The sequence below is a fragment of the Crinia signifera genome, chromosome 2 (genome assembly GCF_055691185.1).
Source record: "Crinia signifera chromosome 2, ASM5569118v1, whole genome shotgun sequence".
NCBI classification, from domain to species: Eukaryota; Metazoa; Chordata; class Amphibia; order Anura; family Myobatrachidae; genus Crinia; species Crinia signifera.
In genome coordinates this window covers 23,515,456-23,542,420 of record NC_139218.1, presented here as the reverse complement: position 1 = coordinate 23,542,420, position 26,965 = coordinate 23,515,456, and positions in this window count along the sequence as shown.

The following is a 26,965-nucleotide window of genomic DNA, read 5'->3' as shown; positions in this document are numbered from 1 at the left end:
GACCACTGTGGTTTCCAGGTGCCGGCAACCCACCCCCTATTTGTGATGTCGCAAGCAAAGGGGACAAGGACAGCACATGCTTAATACAGTGCTGGAGTTCACCATATTGTGACAAAGGAACTGCAAATTAATTGTTTTGCACGCCCAGTAATCTCACAGAAGTGCAAAAGCGGCGACGACTTGGATTGTGAAAGAACAACATTCAAATGTAAGAGAGGATACACGATTTCCGGAAAACGTGGATTCGTAATTACAGTAGGAACTGGAATCCACAAAACCCAGGGGCAAATGCAAGATTTATATGTATTATTAAGCCCGGACTCCTTGCACTAAAATTCAGTGATTTGTGGAACTGGTGTAAAATTAGTGTATGTATTAAAGTTATACTTTTCTCTGTGTGTGTGTGGTTTTATTTGAACATTCTTTTTACAGGTGAACTACAAGTCCAAGGGGGGCCCATTAATGCCCCTCATGCTGGGACTTGTGGTTTGCCAAGTCCCAGCATGTGGGGGAGGCTGTTTCAACAGAGGCCTGCTGGGATTTGTAGTTCGACTGTAAAAAGCAATGTTTTTAAAATTTAATTTTACATGTCCACCACCGGGGACAGCCCCGGATTCAACACTGAATGGCTACATAATAAGTTCTAATTTGGCCCCCGTATTTTTGGAACCAGGACTGGTCCAAGAGTCTGGGGCTGGTTTCAGAAATATGGGGGACCTCTATGCCTTTTGTCCCCCATATTGTTGGAACCAGGTCCGGCTCAATTAGCCCAGGGCTGGTTATGTTCAGGAAGGGGGACCCCGCGCCATTTTTTTTTTTAAATAAATACCGCACTTCATGTCTAAAAAAAAATCGCACATGTCTAAAAAATCGCACCCTATTACATCTTGCCCTAAGTCTCATTACTTTTCAATCATTCCTCGTATATCTGTCAGCTTAATATTATATTAGTTGACACAAAATTTTCCTCATTGCTGAAACGCATTCGAATCACACATCACAGAAACTTTAAAAAGTTGAGATTCGCCACAGTGAAAAAATACTGCACACTTTCCTTCAGAGGAGAGAAGAAGCCTGACACACATGTGTGTAACACAAAGCAGAGGCCCTCCGCGGCGGGGTGAGCACAAATCCCCTTGTTTGTTTTCATCGAGTCTTCTTGACAATCCAGCGTCTGGATGGTGGTGGTTAGGTAGTCTAGACGCTGATGATAATATTACCTAGTAATGCTAGGTTCCTCCAGCTTGTTTCCATTTTTGCCTACAGTAAATTTCCTAGACTAATGTAACAATTACATGTGGTGTCTGCATCGCTGCACATGTTACACAGAGACACTGTTTCATCAGTGGCGCACATGAGCCGGGAGAGTGGCCCGTAGGACAAGGCAGGAGAGGAGTAAGGTGACACTTCTCTACTGTAACTTCTGTTTTAACTCCGCCGCAACGACAGTCAGTGATAAAATATTTGCTTTCAGGGCATTTGTTATTTTTAAATACTTCTTATCACCAATATACTGTTATAGGGATTGTGTAGTGCGATCATTTATGTGATTGTACAGTGAAAGCCCTAATGAAACATACATTGCTTTCGTTTTCTAGTTTCCACATATATCAATCAGCCACAAGTTTAAACATTAATATTATTAGAGACTTTGAAGGCCCCTGGCAAACTCTCAAGGTGGTCCTCCATACAGGGCTGGATTAAGCCTTCGGGGGGCCCGGGGCACTTTAGACAGGGGGCACCCTCCCACTTGTCATTACTGGCCGAAAAACTGCATAGGAGAATATTACACTGTCAAAACACAGAGTGATGGCAGTATAAACTTGGTCAATGGGTAACTACAAGGGGGGGGGGGTAATATAAATGTATGTGTGTATATATATATATATATATATACCACATGAAAAGCCTGTGTTTGTCCCTCAGTACCTTACTCTGCAGGAGCCCTGACAGGCTCAGCGCTGACTCTGATTAGAAACCCTCCCATGATGAGGCTGCTGCTGTCCTCCATGGGCCTCAGAAGCATATAATGAGCTCCACCAAGCAGAGCTCAGCACAAGCCTCTCATCCTATGACCTCTTGTCCAAAGTCTCATGGGACTTTGTCAACTCCCAGTAGTGTACTGCACACTTGTGCAGTCAGTATGCCTTGGCTCCCCATGCTCAGCACCATTAATCATTGTCACATTGGCAGATAGGTGAAGCTGCAGCACTACCCCACTCCTATGCACAAACCCTTTAGCTAAAAAAACAAAAAAACTTTTTTTTAAATACATGTCGGCCACAGGGGGCCCCTAGCTAGAGGGGGGCCATGGGGTACTGACCCCCTGTCCCCCCTTTTAATCTGGCCCTGCCTCCATAGGCTTAACTCCCAACCAGGGTTGCCTACTTTCTGGCAATCCCTCTCGGGGAGAGGGCAGGCAGTTCTGTGAGACAGGGGTTGGGGCCTCCGATGGGACACAAAAGGGCCGGGCAGTGCACGGAGAAACGTCTTGTATGGGGCGTGGCCAGTGTGATCGTGTCATCATGGTGACGCCCCCCACGTGCAATGCCGGTATTTCGGGCATTGCATGGCGGTGGGTGAGGCAACAATAACGCAATTTGCGTCATTTGGACAAGGGAGACTGCCAGCATTCCAGGAGACTTGCATAACTTTCCAGGGGGCTGGAGGGAAACCGATTTCCAGGACTCTCCCGGCAAATCCAGGAGGGTGTGAATCCCTGATCCCAACTGTCCAGATTTTTGCAGGACAAGCCTGTTTCTTCGGGACTCATGGCTGGCAGTGTCCCGTGGTGGTGATGGTGGTTGGAAGGGGGGGGGGGGAGGGGCGGTGGCAGTTGGAAGTTCCTTTGTCAGCGCTGCTCTGCTTAACAGAACCCCCCTGTGTCCCCTACTGCTGACCAGACCCATGATCTCAGTAGACTACAAAATTATTACACCGGTCGACAGAAATTAAACAAAAAACTTTTAGTGTGATTTTAATTACTACTTTCTGTTTCTCTATAGTGAAAAATAACCAAAACCTTTGTTGATTTTTGAAAAACTTTGCTTTTGTCCCTTTTACAATGTTCAATAAATAGAAAATAAGTGTGTTTTAGTAAGTAATGGAGGGGACGAGTGGGAGGAAAGCAGGGTGAAAGTTTTCATCAAGATGTGATGGATTTTGAACATAGTTATAATGGGCAATAAGTGAGAGTATGATGGAGGATTATTTTTGTGGGCTAATACGAGATGGGAAGGGGAGTGCTGGCAGCAATGGTAGTGGCGCGATGCATGCACAGCATGTGATCGGTATGAAAAATACCCTGGTAATGGTGTGGAGACTCAATGCAGGGACAGAGTGTTAGGACTCTGAGGGGATTCCAGGCAAGAGGAAACGGTATCTGGACTATTTGTCTACAACAAGAAGATAGACAGCCATTAGGTCGACACCATTAGTTCGACAACTCAATAGGTCGACATGCTTTTAGGTCGACATACCATTAGGTCGACATACCATTAGGTCGACATGTCATTAGGTCAACATGCCATTAGGTCGACACTGCCATTAGGTCGACAGTGTCTAGGTCGACAGTCAAAAGGTCGACATGGTTTTTTTCACTGTTTTTTGAGCCGACATGTGCCGACAGGCGGTATTTCATGCCCTACCATCCGCTAGGGTGTGGAGTTAGATTATAATAGTGTGCCGAGCGCAGAGAGGCACCGTGCACGAAGCATGGGAGGGGCTGCGGTTCACTTCAAACTGTGTCCATGTCGACTGTGTCGACATTTGGGTCAAAAAACCTAATGGCATGTCGACCTAATGGTAGGTCGACCTAATGGCATGTCGACCTATTGAGTTGTCGAACTAATGGTCCCGTATCCAGAGGAAACTGGGAAGGACAGGCCACAATCCCAACCCTAACTCTGTTAATCCCTCCAGAGGTTATAGGCAGCTGCCTATAAGGGGAAAATTAGGTTCACCCCAACCCCAGTGCCACCAGGACTTTGCAAGGAAAGAAGGTGCGCAACACCTCCAGAGCAGACAAGAGGGAAACTAACTAAAAGCCGTAGAAATGGGAAACAAAACAGAATGTGGCACGGCTGTCCTCCACGGGAAGGGATCCTCTAGAAGACCAACAAACAATTTAACCACAAGTGACCCCCACGTAGATCAATTACAAAAAGGTAGTGAGGTGGAAAATAGGGGTACAATCCTCCACCGAACTACCATGAATGCAACAATGCAAGAAGATGTTATACATAGAAATAATATGTCCCAGCTAAACTTATGAGTGTAGAAATGCAGAAAGGTGTTAAACATAATGGGGATTAATTTACTAACATGTAAATTCTACTTCACATGTGATGTTTCTATGGGCAACCAATCAGATCCTGTCTACTATCTTCTAGATGGTGCTAAATAAATAAGAAGTAGATTCTGATTGGTTGCCCATAGCAACATCACATGTGAAGTAGAATACACTAAATTTCCCCCAATGTGTCCAGGCTGACCTCATAAATGCAACAATGCATGAAGGTGTTAATAATATACAAAACCACCCATGTGAAGCTGGATGAAAAAAACAGAAGTAGGAGAGACCATATAACTCCACACAGATATATGCTAGCAATGGACAGAAGAAAAACTGCAGGAGATAGCACTTATCTCTGTCTTTGCAGGATCTGTCAACAAGCAGAGAACTCCAAGGCCACCGAACACAGGCTGTATCTGGGAAGCTGAATAAACGGCAGATGACAGGAAGACAGACTTATACCCCTTTTCCACTTGCAAAAATATCCCGGGTTTTTGCACGTGAACGCACATCATCCCGGGATTTAGTGCAGTGTGAAAGGGTCTTCCCGTGTTCAGCATTCCAGGATCTCTACCCAGGTCCTGACCTGGGTAGGACCCGGAATCGACACGGGATGCCGTCAGTGTGAATGGTCCCGATCGGCTACACGAGACTTTACACTACCGCTATCGGGGAAGCCGCTTCCAGCAAGAAGCTGCCGACCTGCTGCAGGCTCCCCCGAGCACCCGCAGCCCTGCCCCGCGTACCCGCTGCACCCCGGCCAGGAAGCCAGGAGCAGGTTCCCCGGGGACTACTCGCTGGAGCCGCTCGCCTACCACCCCTACCCGGCGGATGGCTCACAGAAGGCGGCCTCCGCCTCTTCCTCCCCCGGGGGGGGGACGAGAGCAAAACTTCCCCGAGATCGCACAGAAGTGACGGGGGAGTTCTCCCCCCACTCCCACTACAGCGACTCGGACGAGGCCAGCATAGGGGAAGTGCGTCCAGGGCACAGAGTGCAGCTCCCCCGGTGTCTATTGGATCCACTTGCACTCCCGGGTCATACCCGAGAATGTGTGAATGGGGCTGTCCTGGGTCGATCCCGGGTCTGAATGCAATGTGAAAGGATACATTCCCGGGTAGTGTCCCGGGAAGCATCCTGGAACACATTCCCGGGTATAACCCGGGACTGCAAGTGGAAAAGGGGTATAAGACAAGCTGCACTAAGAATCATCGGCACCTTGGTGAAAGGCAGCATGGGAGATAAAGGAAATACTCCCAGTCAGAATAGCCAAGGCTCACAAGCTCCCTTAATGAGGAGACTTACTGCAGGTAAGCAGCCTGACACACAAGGCCCAAAGCTAATGGTCTAATTCTACATGAGCTGCGCTGCACATTGAGGACACAGGAGTCAGGCTGCATTTACACAGACTCGCCAGAGGCGGATCGTAACACAGAGTTTTCCCTCAGAGCTGCTTGCAATAATTGTTACATCCGTGCATTGTAGTCAATAATCGCATTGCGAATCATGCCAATTTTGTCACATCCGCATCTGAGGATGCAGATGGCGATAAATTAGCCTTTGAGTCTTAAACTATGCTTAAAAATATTTTGAAACTTTACACCATAAAACAGTTCAGCACAGAGTATAATAAAGTGGTTGGCACCGTACAGCACAATTAGTCACAGGGTTGTGTGGCCAGCCACTAGCACGTGGCCACATTATCTCCCTGCGGTGGCTTCTTCTCTATGTACGGCCGTGTTTCTTTCAGTACTTTTGGTTTGTGGTTTCCCAAGTGAAACTGAAGCTACTTGTCTATGGGGCATTATCATTGGACTCTTTGAGCTGTGGCTTCAATCAATGGGAATACTCTGTAATTTAGTCATTTAAAGAGTAGACCTCTACAAAGCCACATGCTCTAACAATTAGCATAATAAAAGAATAAATAACATTTAGTGAAATGAGAACAGATGAGACATATTGTACTGTACATTACTTTACGACTTACAAACAGCTTGGAACTATTGTACCCAATAAAGTCTGTACCGTAAATGACCCCTCTGCATATGTATGTATGTCTCCCATCTTTAGTTATTTGTGAATTGGGACCAACCGCACCGAAGGTGTGGTGGCCCCGAAAAAAGGAAGGGGGCTTCATGTCCGGTGGTCGTGGTCTCCAGTAGTGGGTGCGTGGCCTAACACCACAACACCCAGTAATGACAATTTGGGGGCATGCCCAGCACAGGGCCATCTTAACATTGGTGGGGGCCCCTGGGAAAAACATTAGCACGTGCCCCCCCCTGCCCCAACCCCCCTTACCTTTGTGCAGCAGCGGGGGGGCTTGTAGCGCGATTTGCGGGGCGGGAAGCGCTGCTGATTTTGAAAAGTTTGTCTGGACGCTGATTGGCGGAGACAATTCAAAACCAGCAGCGCTTCCCAGCCATCTGCCTGGCAACTAGCGCTACAAGCTTACAGCGGCCGCTGCCCGCCACCAGCCGCCGCAGCAAGCTCCCCAGGGCAGTGCTGTCTTCCCCATTGGGATGGGCCCCCTGGGCATTTAGCCCAATGGTAGAGTAGACGGCACCCGCCCAGCGCTCCCCTACTCCTTTCCTGCAATGTAGATATGCCATGCCCATCCACACGAAATCTATTTTGTGATCACCGGCTGAACAAAGCAGGTCCCGAAGCACAGGCTTAATTAACCCAGGATGCCGGCTGGCAATTAAAGTGCTGCACCAGCTTTTGAGCCAATCAGAGCTCGCATCCCGGAAGCCAATCAGAGAGACTGCTGGTACGCGAGCTCTGATTGGCTCACCAGCCGGTGCTGCATTTTAATTGGCCGCGAGTTGAAGAAGCCTGTGCTCCAGGACCTCCGGGCTGCAGCTCAGCGGAAGAAGAGATGGGGGAGCCGGATGTATGGACCTTTAGCCTTGGTAAAGTGGAAAGACATAATCAGCCCCTTTCATTTTTCAAACACAGCCTATAATATGGCAGTCAGTAGCTGATTGGCTTGTACTTGATCTCTTTCCTCTGTATCACTCTCAACGGCTTATTCTATACATTCATGTCCGGTTTTTTGATCCAGAGGGTACCAGTGTTAGTTATACAACTGCATCTCATACTGTGCCGTACTGCATTTCACAGCTGCTGCTAGATTCCCTTTGGCCGGTACCCCCGATGACTATTCAGATTTAATTCCGTGCGGGAATAAATAACTTCTCTTGGCAGATGCAGCTTTCTCCTCGTCACAGCAGCTGCCGGTTGGAGATGTGAGCTGGCATACTGTACTTGGTGCTATGGTTCGCAGTGACAGACGAGGTGTCTTGTCCTTAAAGAGAATGAATTGTTGTGAAATAAATCGTATTCCAACCATGCGAAATGCAACCACAAGGAATTCCAGCTGTAGGTAGGTTTTACTACTTTGCTAAGATCAGGAATAAAGGGAGACGTTCACTGAGGTCTTTCACGGGCAGCGCCCTCTGACCCGTAGCTAACAGCCATTTAATTAGTTACCAGCTTATGCCAGCTCGGGATGTGTTACGTGTAATGGATCGCAGCGAAAACCCACAAAGAGAAAGGCAGAAAATCTAATGTACATCTCTTATATTCGTAGGAAACATCTGTCCTGTAAGGGGCGGCTACTAATTGTTCTACTGATAAAGTTACCCTAATCCAGTATCCTATGCCTGCAGTCTACGTTATTATAATACTAAACAACACCCCACTTAATAATAAGCATCAGTCCCTATTATGTTCTAGTACACGAGGGTATACAGTACACTACTTGGGGACCCCAAACACACAAATGCAGAGGGGACGTCATACATAGATACTAGTGTGGTAACAAAAAAAGGTTGTTGCCCCCAGCCCCCCATCATACCTTTTCTTTTTTTAATAACTGATATTGCCACCCCTTCCCCTTTGGCCTCCGTCACCACCGGGTCTGTAGCTGCCAGGACCTGCAGATCTGTCGTCCCGGCGCTTCTGCTCCCAGGAAAACTGCTCCAAACCCCATTTTCACATTATTTTAATATAAATCAGGGTTGCCGACCCTCCCGGAATTTGCGGGATTCTCCCGAAAATCGGGTCCTTCCTCCCGGCCCCCGGAAGGGTGGGCAACCCTCCCGGAATCAGGGGGACCCCCACTGAGCCCCCCGATCGCGGCATTTATATGCCGCAATCCGCGGGTCTCAGGGGAGGGGGTGGAGCTAAAACGGCACAATCGTGACGTTTTAGCCCCGCCCCCTCCATGGATAACTGTTATTTTGGCTATTTGATGTAATAGGGGTGGGGCTTAATGACGTCACATTTAAGCCCCGCCCCCAAAACGCGTAATGCAAGATTCCTCTCCGGGCTTCTCCCGGAGAGGATTTTTTGAAAGTCGGCAACCCTGATATAAATAATGTTAATGAATTGGTCCGAAAGTCACATTTCATTGTCCCGGCCTCTGTTTTACAGATAATATTGATTTTGAAAAACATTTTTAAATGAATGTAATTGTGTGTTTCAGCCCTGGGAGAACATCGATTTAGATACATTTTTGAACTCCGGCTCCTGTACACCACTCCTGTGCTCGGGCTCCTGTACACCACTCCTGTACTCGGGCTCCTGTACACCATTCCTGTACTCGGGCTCCTGTGCACCACTCCTGTACTCGGGCTCCTGTACACCATTCCGGTACTCGGGCTCCTGTGCACCACTCCTGTACTCGGGCTCCTGTACACCACTCCTGTATACCACTCCTGTACTCGGGCTCCTGTACACCACTCCTGTACTCGGGCTCCTGTATACCACTCCTGTACTCTGGCTCCTGTACACCACTCCTGTACTCGGGCTCCTGTACACCACTCCTGTACTCGGGCTCCTGTACATCACTCCTGTACTCGGGCTCCTGTACTCGGGCTCCTGTACACCACTCCTGTACTCGGGCTCCTGTACACCACTCCTGTACTCGGGCTCCTGTACACCACTCCTGTACTCTGGCTCCTGTACACCACTCCTGTACTCGGGCTCCTGTACACCACTCCTGTACTCGGGCTCCTGTATACCACTCCTGTACTCCGGCTCCTGTATACCATTCCTGTACTCAGGCTCCTGTATACCACTCCTGTACTTGGGCTACTGTACACCGCTCCTGTATACCACTCCTGTACTCGGGCTCCTGTATACCACTCCTGTACTTGGGCTACTGTACACCGCTCCTGTACTTGGGTTCCTGTACACCACTCCTGTACTTGGGTTCCTGTACACCACTCCTGTACTCGGGCTCCTGTATACCACTCCTGTACTTGGGTTCCTGTACACCACTCCTGTACTTGGGTTCCTGTATACCACTCCTGTACTCGGGCTCCTGTACACTGCTCCTGTACACCACTCCTGTACTTGGGTTACTGTATACCACTCCTGTACTTGGGCTCCTGTACACTGCTCCTGTACACCACTCCTGTGCTCGGGTTCTTGTTTACCACTCCTGTATTCGGGCTCCTGTACACCACTCCTGTACTCAGGCTCCTGTACGCTGCTCCTGAATACCACTCCTGTACTCGGGTTCCTGTATACCATACCTGTACACTACTCCTGTACTCAGGCTCATGTGCTCTACTCCTGTACTCAGGCTCCTGTATTCTACTCCTGTACTCATGCTCCTGTACTCAGGCTCCTGTACACCATACATGTACACCACTCCTGTTACGTGGGCTCCTGTACACCACTCCTGTAATCGGGCTCCTGTACCCTACTCCTGTACCCTACTCCTGAACTCGGGCTCCTGTACACTACTCCTGTACTCAGGCTCCTGTACACCACTCCTGTACTCAGGCTCCTGTACACTACTCCTGTGCTCAGGCTCCTGTATTCTACTCCTGTACTTAGGCTCCTGTACACCACTCCTGTACTCGGGCTGCTGTACTCTACTCCTGTACTCAGGCTCCTGTACACCATACATGTACACCACTCCTGTACTCAGGATCCTGTACACCACTCTTGTACTTGGGCTCCTGTTCATCACTCCTGTACTCGGACTACTCTACACCACTCCTGTACTCTGGCTCCTCTACACCACTCCTGTACTCTGGCTCCTCTACACCACTCCTGTACTCGGGCTCCTATACACCACTCCTGTACACTACTCTTATATTCAAGCTCCTGTACACTACTCTTATATTCAGGCTCCTGTACACTACTCCTGTACTCAGGCTCCTCTACACCACTCCTGGACTTTGGCTCCTCTACACCACTCCTGTACTCAGGCTCCCGTACACTTCTCCTGTACACCACTCCTATACTCGGGCTCTCTACACCACTCCTGTACTCAGGCTCCTGTACACCACTCCTGTACTCAGGCTCCTCTACACCACTCCTGTACTCGGGCTCCTCTACACCACTCCTGTACTCGGGCTCCTCTACACCACTCCTGTACTCAAGCTCCTCTACATCACTCCTGTACTCGGGCTCCTCTGCACCACTCCTGTACTCGGGCTCCTCTACACCACTCCTGTACTCAAGCTCCTCTACATCACTCCTGTACTCGGGCTCCTCTACACCACTCTTATATTCAGGCTCCGGTACACCACTCCTGTACTCGCGCTGCTGTACACCACTCCTGTACTCAGGCTCATTAAATGGCACCACCTGGGCTATCACAGAATCCTCACTGTACGTACAGAACTGACACTGACTTTGTGCATATAACAGGCTATTTGTCCCATCCCTACAGCAGAACATAGTGTCATCTGTAATATCTGAGAGAATAGAGATGGGTGCAGTTTGGGTGTCGGAGTCCCGTGTCCTGGCCGCGCTGCCCGGTAATATACAGGTATCACAGCAATGCGTGTGCTAGGTATTCCATGTGATTACAGGAGTATCACACGTCCCTTTGTCCTGCTTCCTTTGTGACGATAGCGACTTCCTTATACGTTCCTACGGTTGGAATTTTAGATGTGCGATTTCCCAATCACTTTGATGTTTTACAGCTTGGCTGTCCCCATACACTTTGATGCTTATTTTGGCATTTCAGCAGCATTTAGCAAACCAACAGCAGAGCACATCTAAGGTTCTCACGTGGAGCTATAAATAGTCTTATGCTGGGTACACACTAAACAGTGTATGTACCCAGCGCCAGGAGGATACATGCACCATGCAACTTGCACACATGGAAAACATGGACCATTTCTTTTTTTTTTTTTAAATTGAGTAATTTTTATTGTACAGAATGTTAGAAAGCATAAAACATGTATAGTGACATTATACCATGCAAACAGTGTTTACAAGTGTTTTTCAAGGCAGAGAAATAATAAAGATAATAAAGCATTCTCGTACAGAAGTTGGTGAAGTCTCTGTCAGTCCTTGGGGATCAGATATATATCTGTGTACAAGGGTGTATACATTTATGCTTTATACAGAGAAAACAGCACACATATAGAAATTTTCATTTTAACATAAACTTAACTAGCTAACTTAACACTACACCCACCCCCCGCCCCCCTACAAGAGAAAGAAAAAGAAGAGGCCCAGTCTATCAGGTAGATACGGATGATCTACATGTATCGCGACATACAGAGGTAAGTACAGTTGCAGATATGCATATAAACATAAGTATATATAAATAAATATAGGCTCCCCCATAGCTGGAATCAAAGATTAGGGATGTTGGGCCTGATGTCGACGGCTGTGGCAAATCTAGAGGAGGTCCATCTGCTCCATTTGTTATAGTAGGGGGTGAGTGAACCCCTGGCTTTAAAGGTGAATCTCTCATGCCCCGAAACCTCATTCACGAGAGCCCTCCAGTTGTATATATTTGGGAATGTGGGGTCAAACCATTTCCTGGCAATGAGAACCTTGGCCAGAGTTGTTAAGCATAGGACATATTTATAGATTGAAGGTGAAAGTGATTCCTCTAGGTCAAGAGCAAACATACAGTATTTAGGAGCGATGGGAGGGACTGATGGTTCAGTAGTAGTTATATCAATCCAAACGGCCTCCCAAAAGCTATACACCTGTGGGCAAAGCCATAGCATGTGCCAGAAGTCTGCATTAGGTGAGGCGCATCTGGGGCAACTGTCGTCTGGTCTGAGTCCCGCTCTGTGCATGGAGACCGGAGAGCGATAGGCTCTATGCAGAATATAGAAAGAGATCTGCTGGTATTTAAGACATGGGGTGGTGTACTTGACCGATTCCAGAATCTGACTCCACTGCTCTGCATCTAGGGCTCCAATGTTAGGCTCCCATTTACCCCTGAGGGAGTCCAGACTATCAATATCTATCTGTCTGCTCAGATTATTATATATAGTAGATATCTGACCTTTCGTGTTTAGATTTTGGAGTAGTATTTTAATCGGAGAGTCGGAAGTGGAGGGAGGGGAGCTAGGAAATTGAGCCCGGGCTGCGTGTCGGAGTTGTAGAAATCGGTAGAAGAGCTTGTTTGACAGCTGAAGCTCCTCTGCCAGCTGCTGGAATGACTTAAGGGACCCAGCCAGAAATAGCTGGGAGACTGATGTAAGACCCACACTAGACCAAAAACCGTCCCTGGATAGCTGCCTAAACTCTGGGAATGTCTTATTGTACCATAGGGGGGTCTCCGGGTCCATGCCCCCTCCAATTCCATAATTTATGGGTTTGACGCCACACCAGCAGCGCCTGTCTGAAGAGAGGGGAAAGAGTAGGGCTGAAAGGGGAGGAGAGGAGAAATTGAATAGGGGAAAGGCGGGACCCCACACACTCGGCATAGGAGCACTCAAAGGTGGAACCACAGCGTCCCAAGATCCAATATGATAGGTGATAGTTGGGCTGCTAGATAGTAGGCCTGGAGGTTGGGAAGACCCAGTCCCCCATCAACTCTGGGCTTGACCAGTGTCCTAAGGGCTATTCTAGGCGGCCTGTTCCCCCAGATAAAGGATGATATTAAGCTATTTATGGCCATAAAGATATGCTTAGGGATGTATACTGGGGAGTGCTGGAGCAGATACAGGTACTTGGGAAGTATCGTCATTTTTATTAAGTTGACGCGGCCCATGACAATGAGAGGAAGTTTCTTCCACTGGCGAACCCGCCCCTTAAACTGAGTAGTGACGATGTCTATGTTGAGTGGTACAAACTCAGTCACTTTAGGGGTTATCCATACTCCCAAGTATTTAAATTTGAGGACCCATTGCAGAGGGGAGGAGGGTATCAATTCACTCGGAATTACACCTGAGAGAGGCATAATGCTTGACTTACCCCAGTTTATGAGAAGGCCAGAGAATGAGCCAAATCTCTCAACAATTCGCAGGACCGCCCCAAGGGAAGCTCCGGCGTCGTTAAGGAAAAGGAGAGTGTCGTCAGCATAAAGAGCGACGACATCCTCCCTGTTACCGAGAGAGACACCGCGGACAGCCGGGGTGGTGCGGAGAACAATAGCCAAGGGCTCTATCGCCAGGGCGAATAGGGCAGGGGAGAGGGGGCACCCCTGTCTAGTCCCCCTGCCGAGTGGGAATGCATGGGTCACATAGCCGTTGACCGATATACGGGCCATCGGGGAGGAGTATAATAACCGTATCCAACTGATAAAATTAGGGCCAAAGGCGAAGGAGCGTAGGACCTCCCATAGGTAGCTCCATTCCACGGAGTCGAAGGCCTTGGCGGCGTCAAGCGACACCACCACTGCCCCCGACCCACAGTTTGTATCTCGCTGTAAATGACAGAAGAGTCGGCTGAGGTTACGGGTAGTGGAGCGGCCAGGCATAAAGCCCGACTGGTCCTCGTGTATAACGGAAGTGACCACTGCATTCAGTCTGGTAGCAAGAATTTTTGCTAGTATTTTAACATCAGTTGTGAGGAGCGAGATGGGGCGATACGAGTCTGGGAGGGAGGGGTCCTTTCCAGGCTTTGGAATTACAACTATAACTGCCTCTGACATGGAGGGGGGGAGGCCCCCAACCCTTCTGAGGTCAGTGTAAAGCTGGAGTAGATAAGGGACAAAATAATCTTTATGCTTTTTATACACCTCAATCGGTATGCCATCGCTACCGGGGGCTTTTTTGTTAGGGAAGGAGGCAATTGCGGTCTCGATCTCTAAGGTTGTGATGTCTGCTTCCAAGAGGTCTATAGACTGTCGGGAGAGAGTGGGTATGTTTATCTTTGATAGATACTGCTCCAGTTGGCCAGAGGTGTAAGTCGCCCGGGACGTGTACAACGATGAATAGAATGATAAGAAGGTCTGAGCAATTTCAGGGGTGGTATGGTATTCCACTCCCCCAGAGTCACATATCTTTTGGACAGAGTTAGTTGATCTTTCGCCTCGGGCGAGATACGCCAAGTAGCCGCCCCCCGCATCTGACTGGGCATATCTAGCATGTGCAGAGAACAGGAGCCCACGCTTAGACTTGTCAAGTAGGTAATCCGTCCAGAGCCTGCGTGCTCCATCCCATCTCACCTTATCCTCCAACAGACCTGAGCTCAGGTATGTGGCTTTGTGTTGAGAGCACTCAAGTTCTAACCTTGACTCCTCCTCCCTGCTGGCTTTTTTAATGCTAGCTATGCGTTTTATAAGGGAACCCCTGATAACAGTCTTAAACGTGTCGTGGCGGATGTGGGGGTCTGTACATGAGGCATTATGTTCCTGAAAATCTGACCACTCCCCGAGCAGCGCACCACTGTCAGCCATCAAGGTGAGCCAGAAGGGGTTTAGCTTCCAAGTACTGGCACCCCTGGAGGGCATCAGGTCCAAAACTATCACCATGGGGGAATGATCCGATATCCCTCTCTGTAGATAGTCAACTAGGTTAGTTTTGTGTATAAGGTCTGGAGAGATCAGCGTAAGATCTATTCTGGAAAAAGAACGATGGCCAGCAGAGTAGCAGGAGAACTGCTTCTGATGTGGATGTCTAAGTCGCCAAATGTCTATTAAGTTAAGTTCGTTGATCAGTTTAGCAAATGGCGTGGGAGAGGGAATAGGTGAAGGAGTGGGATTAGTTGCGCCCGTCCATCTGTCCAGGGTATTATCTAAAATATTATTGAAGTCCCCAATACAGACAGTCGGTACAGACGGGAAGGAAGCCAGGAAGGATACTGCCCTTCTAAGTACGTCGTTGCTATATGAGGGGGGAACGTAGATGGCAAGTATGTTGAGAAGAACGTGGTTAACGTGAGCCCTCAGAAAAACATATCTGCCGTGTTGATCTATTTGGTGATGCGTGAGGTGAAAGCCTATGGTTTTTTTAATTAGAATCACCACTCCCCTAGCATTATTAGAAAAGGTGGAATGGAACATGTGGCCCACCCAAGGTTTCTTAAGTGACATAGTTCTTGTGCCAACCAGGTGAGTCTCTGAGAGACATGCTATATCCGCCCTATTCTTTTTAATCTCTGCAAGGACCAGGGAGCGCTTTACACGGTCATTGAGACCACGGACATTCCAGCCGAGTATGCGGAGTCCCGCTAGGTTATGGGTATGAGCCATAGTTGGAGCCGATAGAGAAGGGCATAGAGATGGACAGAGGTAGATCAGAGGCAAGAGAGGAGATTACATAGGGAAGGAAGACATACGTGAGCACATGAAATCTGTTCCTTGTTGAGGTGGGACCTGGCAGCAGCAGCCAGCGGGGAATTGACTCTACGCTAGTACAGTAGGTAAGTTTGCACTTTATAATATAGTCGTTCCTGTCGAAAAACACAGTCAGCACCAGATTAACTTTGAACAAAAACATAGTTAGAAAATAAAAAAGAAAAACCCGCAACATTACCCCCCACCCGGTATACCTATCTAACATTAGATATACTTTGGATCCCAAACAACCAAACAAGAGAAAGAAGGGGTTACCCAACTATAGCTAAACTTTGTATACCCAGAGGTATAGACCAGTAATCACCTATAGACAGATAACTATTTCCCAGCATTGAGCTCCATTCAGAAACACATTTCCTGCAAAATAAATTGTACATATACACTGCAACCTGAAAAAAACGCATGGATTACCCCCGGACCTAAGGGAGATAAACAAGAGAAATAACATTTTGCCAAAGGGCCAAATATCCCACTGGATGCAACAGCAGAACCATAATGCTCACGTGGGTAGTATCAGGGTGGGCCCCGCGGCCTGCGATCTAGCCATTGTTCGGCCTCCCGAGGGGTGTTGAAGAAGTGGGAGTTGCCGTCAAATATCACCCTCAGCCGTGCCGGGAAGAGCATTGAATACTGGATTTGCTGCTCCCGAAGTTTTCTTTTGATCTGGAGAAATTGGGCTCGAGTTTTTTGAACGTCCGCTGCAAAATCTGGATATGCTGCCACAACTTGGTTGTCACACTTCAAAGGACCCTGTAGACGGGCCAGGCGGAGGACAGCGTCTCTATAGTGAAAAAAGCGGGCGATAAATGTACGCGGGGGGGCACCCGGCGGGGGAGCCCTAGCAGGGATGCGATGGGCCCTTTCCACAGCAAAATGCTGGCTGAATTCGCCACCAGGAAACAGGTTTAGGAGCCATCCCTCCAGAAACTTCTCTGGGGAGGATCCCTCCGCTCGCTCAGGAAGGCCAACAAAACGGACGTTGTTCCGGCGCAGGCGCCCCTCCATATCCGACAATTTAGATTTGACCTCTGACATCTGGGTGGTAAGGTCGGCAACTGCAGACTTAAGGGGATTAGTTGTGTCCTCCAGGTCGGATATACGGTGTTCCGCCTCTCCCACCCTCTCTCTTATTTTTTGCATATCATGTCGAAGCAGGGAAATATCTGATCGCACCTGGCCGATCTCACCAGTGACTCTCTGTTCGGACGCCGTTATAGCTAAGAGGATCTGTTGAGTAGACTGAATTGAGCTTTCAGCGTCAGGTGCGTCGACCTCTGACCGAGGGGGCGAAGGGGAGGGAGAGGTCTGGGAGGACTGCGTGGAAGATGAAGGCTGGGATCCACGTGCAAACTTTTCCAGCTTAGCTGCAGCAGATGCTGCATTCGTTTTCCCCATGGTGGAAAGCCTTGTCCCTCACCAGGGCGAATCCTAGGCCTGATGTGAGTTGCAGGAGGGACCAAGGGCAGGGAGACCAGCTTAGGAGTAGCTTCAGAGAGTCCCAGGCTACAAGGAGATGCTGATATGCTGAGGGGGGGGGGACGTTCTGGATCTATGAGCTGGCTGCGGGGCACTTGCAGGGAGAGCCCTGATGTGAGCAATACAGTCAGGATAGTATGGACTGGTATTATGAAGTGGAGGCCTGAGGCAGGGGGAGAGGGTAGCAGCAGGCTCAGCAGCCAGGTCTTAGCGCGCTCACCCCGCTATCTGATCCGGGGACCCCGTGCGCAGCGGGCAGGCTCTCCAGGCAGGTGATTACAGCCTGTGGGGGATCGCTGCCTCCCGCTGGATGGTCGGGTGGAAGGCGCGAATACCCCGCGTCCAGCCAGCCGCTCCAGTCACACGTGAGCGGGGGGACGGGTGCCGGAGTCCAGCCTGGCGCCGCGCAACGGAGCTCACCTTCCGTGTCGGGGAGCGGCGGTACGCGTCCTCCGACCTTTTGATACCCCCACTATCCACGTTGGCGTGGAGTTGAGAATAGAAAGTGTGGCGAGCGCAGCGAGCCACCGAGCCCGAAGCGTGGGGAGCGCAGCGAGCCCCGCGAGGGGACGCGCATACATGTGAAGCTCGCGAGGGGACGTGGATACCTGTGAAGGTATCCGCGGCCCCTCGCGGGGCTCGCTGTGCTCGCCACGCTTCGGGCTTGGTGGCTCGCTGCGCTTGCCACACTTTCTATTCTCAACTGACGTGCAGTGGAGGATCGGGTGACGGCCGGACGGTACAGGAGCCGCACAAGCCAGCCAGCCCGCGCTCCCAGGTCCCCAAAATGGCGGCGGGTCCTCTTCAGCCCCGGATCGTGCCCAGGTCTCCGCAGCGGTCCAGGGGCAGGTACGTGGGTGATTCGGCCCGTACACGGACGGCTGGCAGCAGGGGAGGTTAAGGCAGGCTGTAGGCAGGTGCTGGTGCAGATTGTGGTGCAGGAATAAGGATTTTCCAACGGATGGACGGGGAGCTCAGAGAGTCTGCTACCTCTCACATGCTCGGCCAAGCCACGCCCCTCCAAAACATGGACCATTTCTGATAATATCTGCTTGCCTTCCCTCATGGAATGGCCGGGATGCTCCCGAAAATAGGACCCCCCTCCCATGACCCCCGGGAAGGTGGGCAATACTCCCACATCGGCCACGCAGCCCCCCGCACCCCCATTCCCTGCTGATTTTTGCTGGTCCACGGCGAGGGGCGGGACTAAAATGATGTGAATCGTGTCATTTTGCGTTGTCTTAGCCCCTCCCCAAATCCCCCAATCCACGGACCCGCAAATTGCTTCCTTTGACTGCTATAGGGGATTGGCTTGGTGACGACCGCCTCGTCCCCCCCCCCCCCCCCCCCACCTGACATGCTACTATCTGGTCTCCTCTCTGGGCTTCTCCTGGAGTGGAGACAATAAAGGTCAGCAAGTATGCACTGGGCCTGATGGAACAGTTGCAAATTCACAGCCTGCACATGCGTACAGCCCGAAGTGCACATGCGCGCGGATGTCCTGGGATAAAAGCCTGCTACTTTTTTATCGCTGATTGATACAAAGCCAACGTTTGGTAGTGGAAGCGGGAGTGGGAGTGTCAGGGGAAAACGCAGGCGTGGCCAGGTGTTGTAGAGGAAGTCATGTGACGTCAGCTCCGGCCCTGATCGGCCTGATTCTATCGCAGCCGCCGAGTAAGTCCTGGGCCACAGACTGCGCACACTGGGAAAAGCATTTGATGCTAATGAATATGCAGCGAACCGCAGGGCTGCGATTGTTACTAAGCATTTATGAGGCTTGCACAGGGTGGGAATACACTCTGGCGAGGTGGTGTATACCTGATGGTGTATACTTGATCGTTGGGCTCCGAAAATTAGCAGCCCAGCGATCAGGACTGAATTAGGCCCAAGGTTCACTTTAATCAAAATACAGCGACATGATTATTTATCGCACTCTTCTTGCCGCACTTTGATAAACAGGCCTCTGGCGAGTGCTAGAACAGTAGTTCTCATTGTTTGCATTCAAAGAACTATTGAGTGAAAAATGGAACAGATTAAGATTATACAAACACTGAGAGGTAACAAAGTTGTCTTTATGCAGCATAGGGGGTTATTCTCGTTCATTCGCAGGGGACCAATGTTGTGCGTATGCGCATTTCTGCACATGTGCATACACCAAGTGCGTGCGGCTGCGACGAACAGACTGTTCACCGGGTGCTCGCAGCCAAGACTGCAGTCAAGTTGGCGTGGGGTGGTGGCGGATAGTGACGCACATCGGAACGTCCAGCGTTTCATGGGTGTTCATGGGGGTGGAGCAATAATAATCCAATCATGGAGCCACACACCCCAGGTCCGCCCACTTTCCCTCTTGGCCACACCTACAACCTCCATGGAAATCTTCCCCCTCCCAGATGACACAGCCTAGTTGGGAAGGTATGATGAGTAATGACCCCTGTGTGTGTGCAAGTGTGGAAGGGGTATGGGCCGCTAGGTCGACACTGTGAAGGTTGACATACATTAGGTCGACACATGACATAGGTCAACATGGCAAAGGCCAACAGGATCGATATTAGGTTGACGATGGGAAGGTTGACAGTGAAAAGACTGACATGAGTTTTTCGTGTTTTTTTGTCCCACATTTTACCGTAAGTCGATATGGACACCGTATCAGTGCACCGCGTCCCCTCGCACGGCTCGCTGCGCTCGGCACACTATTATATTCTCCCTCCACGACCTAGTGGATGGTAGGGTAAGAAATTCTTTTTTGGAAAAAAACATGAAAAACATAAGTCGACCTTCCCATTGTCGACTTAATGTTTGTGTCGACCTTAGCCATGTCGACCTATTTCCTGTGCCGACCTAAGCCCCGGCGTCCTTTATAGTGTCAACCCAGCGACCGTGTCCCGTGTGGAGAGAGGGTGGTGCTGGCTGTGTAGGTAATGCACCTTTAATACTGCGCGGTTCAGAAAATCATAAAATAAGGAAAAAAATCATTAAATCGACAAAAGCAGAAAACCAAAAGAAACGTCCATAAATCAAGATCCCTTTTCAGTTTTTAAAGCGTCGCTTTCCTTTGAAGGGAGGATTATCACACGACGGAGGTTCTTCGGTTACGCTGCGCTTTCAAGTTTATTCTCTGTGCTTTGAACAAGACCCAGCTTGTTGCACAATTTGTAAGATGTGAACTTTGTTCCGCCGCACACGTGCATCGCGATCGCTCAGGACCTAAATATCTGCCGCTCCGAGTATGGGAAGCTCAGCGTCCTCCCATCAGCTCCTGGATTTGCAATCGTTAAAATGCCAGAAAGCGAGACAGGCGGCCGCAGACACGTTGTATACGTCAGGCAGATTCTGTCTTGTTAGAATTGCGCAGTAGATTCGGTACATTTTTTTCCTTATATATTAACGGTAAATTAAATAGGACATAAATTCCCACTTCAGTTGAAGGAAACATTTTATTATGAATATGATGTAATCTTATTAATTACTATGGGCCCAATTCAGGTTGGCTTGAGATGCCACCCGCATGAACGCCTGTCCCCCCCACCACCAAATCCCCATGGTGACATGCAAGGGGATGTTTAACGAAAAGACATACCTCGCATGCCTCCGCTGCAGGATAAATCATTCGGTGGTCTCCGATCACCAGTCCAGGAATGTAATGCCGCCCGAGTTTGATGGAAGTGTGGGATGCTGGCTGAACTCTGACTTTTTTAAAGGGGCAATAACGAACAAGGCAAATATATGTCTTTGTAAGTGATTTCCCCTTTAAAACAACATCCGCGTTCACCGGCATCCCGCACTGCCACCCCTTTAGAATGTACTGTAACCTCTCACGAGCAGGGCCCTCTCTCCTTATGTTTTTTTCCTTCTTCTTCTCTTACTTAAACCATCTTTGATGCCAGCAGATCCTGTCAGGTTTCCTACCACGCTGATACTTGTGTCAGTGTCCTCTGCTGGTGCAGCTATGGGTACTTGTCCTCAGCTGTAAGTCACTGTTTGCTGTTTGGTTTATTATGCCCCTTTCAGACCGCACTTTTTACCCGTTATTTTGCCGTTTTGTACCATTTTAAAACAGTAATTTGTGCAGTCTGAAAGGTGCAGAGTGAATTTACCGGTTCTATTGAACTGGTATTTCTAAACGGTAATAAAGCAGGGTCCTACCCGTTTCAGACCCTTTCTTTTTCATCCACTGTTTTCTATGGGTGCCGGACGGGGTCCCGACAGTCGGGATCCCGACAGTCATTAACCCGACGTCGGGATCCCGACTGTTAAAACACCCATAGAGGGAGAATAGAATAGGTGGCTCGCGTAGCAAGCCACCGTGCCGCAGCGTGGCGAGCACAGCGAGCCCGCAAGGGGCTTTGTTGCGCTGGCCACGCTGTCTGAGTCCACGCAGTCGGGATAATGACTGTCGGGATCCCGACTGTCGGAGAAACATACCACACCCGTTTTCTATGGGTTAAAAAGGGTTCAGTGTTGTGAAGGAACAAAAACTGCACTGAAATACCGTTTAAGGACATGCAGTGTGAAAGGGGTTTTAGCTGGCAGACCCATTTTTAGAAACGTTATAAAATACCTGGTCAAAGACAGTTTTGCGGTCTGAAAGCAGCATTAATGTACCGTGTGATTGGACACTGCAGATCCCTTGTTGTGCCATATAAATAAAGGATACAAATAATAATATTTACTCAAACATTTTAAATAAAAGGGTTTGTAAAAGTTTTTCATGGGAAAACTGCTCAAAATCTTATTATTACATTTCAGAGAAACTAAACTAATGTGACAATGGTGTGTTTTAGCCAAATAATGTTTATAAATAGGCCCCTTAACATTAAAGGGAATTCGATTTCAACTGTTTGAAAGAAAATAACAATGGGTTATATGTACTTAGCCTTCAGTGCCCATTTATGATGGATCACATATTCAGTCTGGGTGGGATCTTACCACCCAGGATCACATGGCAGTATACAATCCTATTGGAGGCATGCACTAATCTGCACCGCAGGGACAGGGCCTCTGATGTGCTCTGCCTGATGCTGGGAAAGCTGCACATGCGCAGTAAGCGAGATCACGCTGCACAGCCGTCACTTCCAGGGAGGGTTCTTAAGGTGACTGATGACTGTGCCGTGATGCAGTTAGAATCCCGGCGGTCGGAATCCCGACACTTTCTCCCTCTGTGGGCGTCCACGACACCCATAGAGGGAGAATAAATTAGTGTGCCCGCTGCGTGTCGAGCGCAGCGAGCCCGCAAGGGGGGGCGATCCACGCCCCCCCCCTTGTCGGGATTTCGGCGGTCGGGATTCCAGCGCCGGGATTTTGAACGCTGGGATTTAGTACCGATCCCACTGTGCCAATGTAACTTACTAATAGAACCATTACTTTATGTACATTGTGCTACAGCATACTTGCCGACTTTTGTGTACTCCTCTCCGAGAGAAGCCCAGAGAGGAGACCCGATATTAGCATGTCAGGGGGGCGGGGCGGGACAGATGCCATCAAGCCCCGCCCCCACGGTCGCCAACAATGCAATTTGCGAGTCTGCAGATTGGGGGAGGGGCTAAATGACGCGATTAGCATAATTTTAGCCCCGCCCCTCGCCACAGACCCGCAAAAAACTGCAATTTGTGCAGCAATGAAGGGGGCTGCGGGGGGGCTGCGGGGGGGCTGCCTCTGAAATGTGGGTGGATTGCCCACTTTCCCGGGGGCCGGGAGGGGGACCCGATTTTCAGGAGCCTCCCGGCAATTCCGGGAGGGTAGGCAAGCCTGTGCTACAGCGCCAGCCAAAGTCTCTTTCACATGCCACCCACAAGCATTAGATCCTACATGCCAGTTGTATAACCTTCATTACATGCACATGGGCAGTATGACTGGTGAGTCCCTGAGCGCCCATGCACGTGTGTATAACAGTATTACATGCACATGGGCAGTATGACTGGTGAGTCCCTGAGCGCCCATACACGTGTGTGTGTAGCAGCATTACATGCACATGGGCAGTATGACTGGTGAGTCCCTGAGCGCCCATACACGTGTGTGTGTAGCAGCATTACATGCACATGGGCAGTATGACTGGTGAGTCCCTGAGCGCCCATACACGTGTGTATAGCAGCATTACATGCACATGGGCAGTATGACTGGTGAGTCCCTGAGCGCCCATACACGTGTGTGTGTAGCAGCATTACATGCACAAGGGCAGTATGACTGGTGAGTCCCTGAGCGCCCATACACGTGTTTCTAGCAGCATTACATGCACATGGGCAGTATAACTGGTGAGTCCCTGAGCGTCCATACACGTATGTATAGCAGCATTACATGCACATGGGCAGTATGACTGGGGAGTCCCTGAGCGCCCATACACGTGTGTGTGTGTGTGTGTGTGTGTGTGTGTGTAGCAGCATTACATGCACATGGGCAGTATAACTGGTGAGTCCCTGAGCGTCCATACACGTGTGTATAGCAGCATTACATGCACATGGGCAGTATAACTGGTGAGTCCCTGAGCGTCCATACACATGTGTATAGCAGCATTACATGCACATGGGCAGTATAACTGGTGAGTCCCTGAGCGCCCATACACATGTGTGTGTAGCAGCATTACAAGGGGAGCTACATGTATAATAGCCTAGGTACCTGAAACCGTTAATCAGGTCCTATATATAGGAAATGCAGCTGCTTGCGGGATTGGAGGGATTGCAGCAGGAACCATATATACCTGCTCTAGACCCTCCTAAATATATGCAGGGGGTACTAAGGGTGGGATGTACTAAGGGGAAAATGCAGTAAAACCCCCGTTTTACTGCATTTTCCTATGTTTTAAAACCCCGCCGCCACGTTACCGCATTGTAGGGTATCGCCACCTTTGGATGGCGATACCCTATAGAAGCCTATAGCCTTCTTTTCGCCACCCGACGCCTCCGCCGCAAACCCGTCGAACTCCCTCTCCCCCTCCCTCTGACTTGCCTTAGTCCAGGTCCTCCTCGACCCGGAAGGTAAGCCCTTCCTCCCCCTAGTAACGCAGCCGGACGTCCTTCCGGCTGCAGGGGGGAGGAGGAGGCGCCGGGGACAACCTGCTTAGCTGTCCCCAGCATGAGGGGAGAAGCAGGCGGCAGAGAGATGACCCACCGCACACCACAGTACAGGTATCGTGGAGGGTCTCCGTCACCGCACCGCAATGCCAGCCGCATATGTTAGTACATATGCGCTGGCATCGCGGTGGGCAGGCGCCAATGTATTTTAATACATCCTGCCCTTAATATTTGCGGTCATAGCTGCAAATATACTTTGACAAATGGGCTCCTTGGAGAGAGATAAATTGGAGAGACATAGGGTGACATTTAATGAGATGTGAAAATGTGATTTTTGCGAAATCGCACTTTTTCACAAATTCGCATATTAAATGAGATGCGAAAAACTGCAAAAAACGCTGATTTTGCTGCAAAATTGCACATTCTGAAAGTGCGATTATTAGTAGCGCCGGAACTTGCATCCAGATGTTTTCCCATTGAAAAGTACACAATTCACATATTTAATGAGATGCAAAATCGGGAAAATGTGTCTAAAATTCGCCGCATATGTAGACCAGATTCTGACAGGCGAATTGGTCAGAACCCTCCCTGCACAGATCATTGAGATCTGTGCATGGTCCTGTCTGTTTGTTTGTTTTTTAACACAAATTAACATATTTCCTCAAATTCGCACATTTTCATGCCTAAAAATCGCCCATTTTCATGACTAAAATTCGCACATTATCACACTTATTCACACTTTTTTACCCGGAATAAGCACCTCATTAAATATGCGAATTCGCTGCAAAGAAATGCGATTTTAAAAAGTGCGATAATGGGCGAATTTAAAAATGACTAAAAATCGCATCCTATTAAATGTCACCCACAGTAACAACCAGGGCCGGATTAAGCGGACCCCCCCTCCCTCTTGTCATTACTGGCCACACACTGCACAAGATATAATTACACTGTCAAAACACAGAGTTATAGCAGTATAAACTTGGTCAATGGGTAACTGTGTGGGGGGAGATTAATATATATACTGTACATCACATGAAAAGTCTTTTTGTCACTCTGTACCTTACTCTGTAGGAGACCTCACCGCTGCCTCTGATTAAAAACCCTTCCATGACGAGGCTGCTGCTGCTGTCCTCCATGGGCCTGAGAAGCATGTGATGAGCTCCACCAATCAGAGCTCAGCACAAATCTCTCAGCCTCTGACCTCTTGTGCAAAGTCTCATAAGACTTAATCAACTCCCAGTAATGCAGTGTACATTTGTGCAGTCAGTGTGCCTTGGATCCCAATGCTCAGCACCACGAATCATTGTCACATTGACAAATAGGTGAAGCTGCAGCACTACCCGGCTTCCATGCACAAAACCTTTAGCTTTAAAAAAAAAATAATATATATATATATATATATTTATTTTTTAAATTCATGTCAACCAAAGGGATCCCCTAGATAGAGGGGGCCCCCTGAGCCCCTCCTTTATTTGGCCCTGCCAACAGCTCCTGCAAATAAAATGCAGATTGTTATAAGGTGCATATAAATGCCATCACATCTGGTTACAATTAATATTACATATGGAAACAGCCGATCTATAGTAACATATAATACTATCAGGGAAGGAGCCTGTTCTCCGATACCAAAGCATAATGACCACTACTGCCGTGTCCCTATGAAGGGTTCTGCGAGTGTTATTACAAGAGGTGTCCTCCGCAGTTTGGCTGACTGCAGAAATACTTTACGGTCGGTGGAAATTGTCAGCTAAGTAGCCAACGCTCATTAGTGACTACAGAGCTGTCACAATCATTGAATTAAAAATTAATCCCTATTATGGCTCAGCAGCTAACAAGCTTGAGGAAGTGGTTAGCTCATAAGATCACAATCTCTCCTTTCTCTGGCCAGCTCCTTTATTAACAGCTCGGGTCCGCAAGATCTTTAGATTTCCCAGGTGGCTTAAAAACCTATTCTGAGAAGGCCTTAATTTATTAAATATTGAGCTAAGGGTCATTAGTGTCTTATTCAGAGACACTTATAGAATTAGGTTGGAAATGTGTAACAATATCCATGGAAAGAGAGGAATTGCGATACCAGTAACGCAAGATATGGGAAGAAAAAGTGATCAACTGGCGCTAAAATGTTTTTGCTCAAAAAGGAGAAAAAAAACAACAACCAGGAAACACAAATGAAATGTTCTAATTGGAATCAGATTTCTATCTTCTCAAATTTGATTTGTTGATATTTTTTTAATTTTTCAAAATGACGGCTTCTGCAATGTGCTTTCACTGTGAGCTGTGACAGTTTTTACTTTCACTTTGAGCTGTGACAGTTTTAAGCCCACAAACTCTCCACCCTATCCCTGTATGCTCCTACCTCCAATCTCTGTCCTCTCTCCTTTCTGCAGAAAGTTTGAAACAGATCAGTGTCCGTGCAACAATTGCTTTCACTTTCTGTTATGACATCCTTTAGCACAGGGCTTCTCAACCTCGGTCCTCGAGTACCCCCAACAGTTCACATTTTTCAGGTCTCCACATAGAATCACAGGTGAAATGATTAGTTCCACCGGTCAGTGAATAATGAGTGCACCTGTGCACCTGCCAGGTGGCCTGGAAAACGTATACTGTTGGGGGTACTTGAGGACCAAGGTTGAGAACTACTGTGTTAGCACATAAAGATGTAATTAGACCATCAA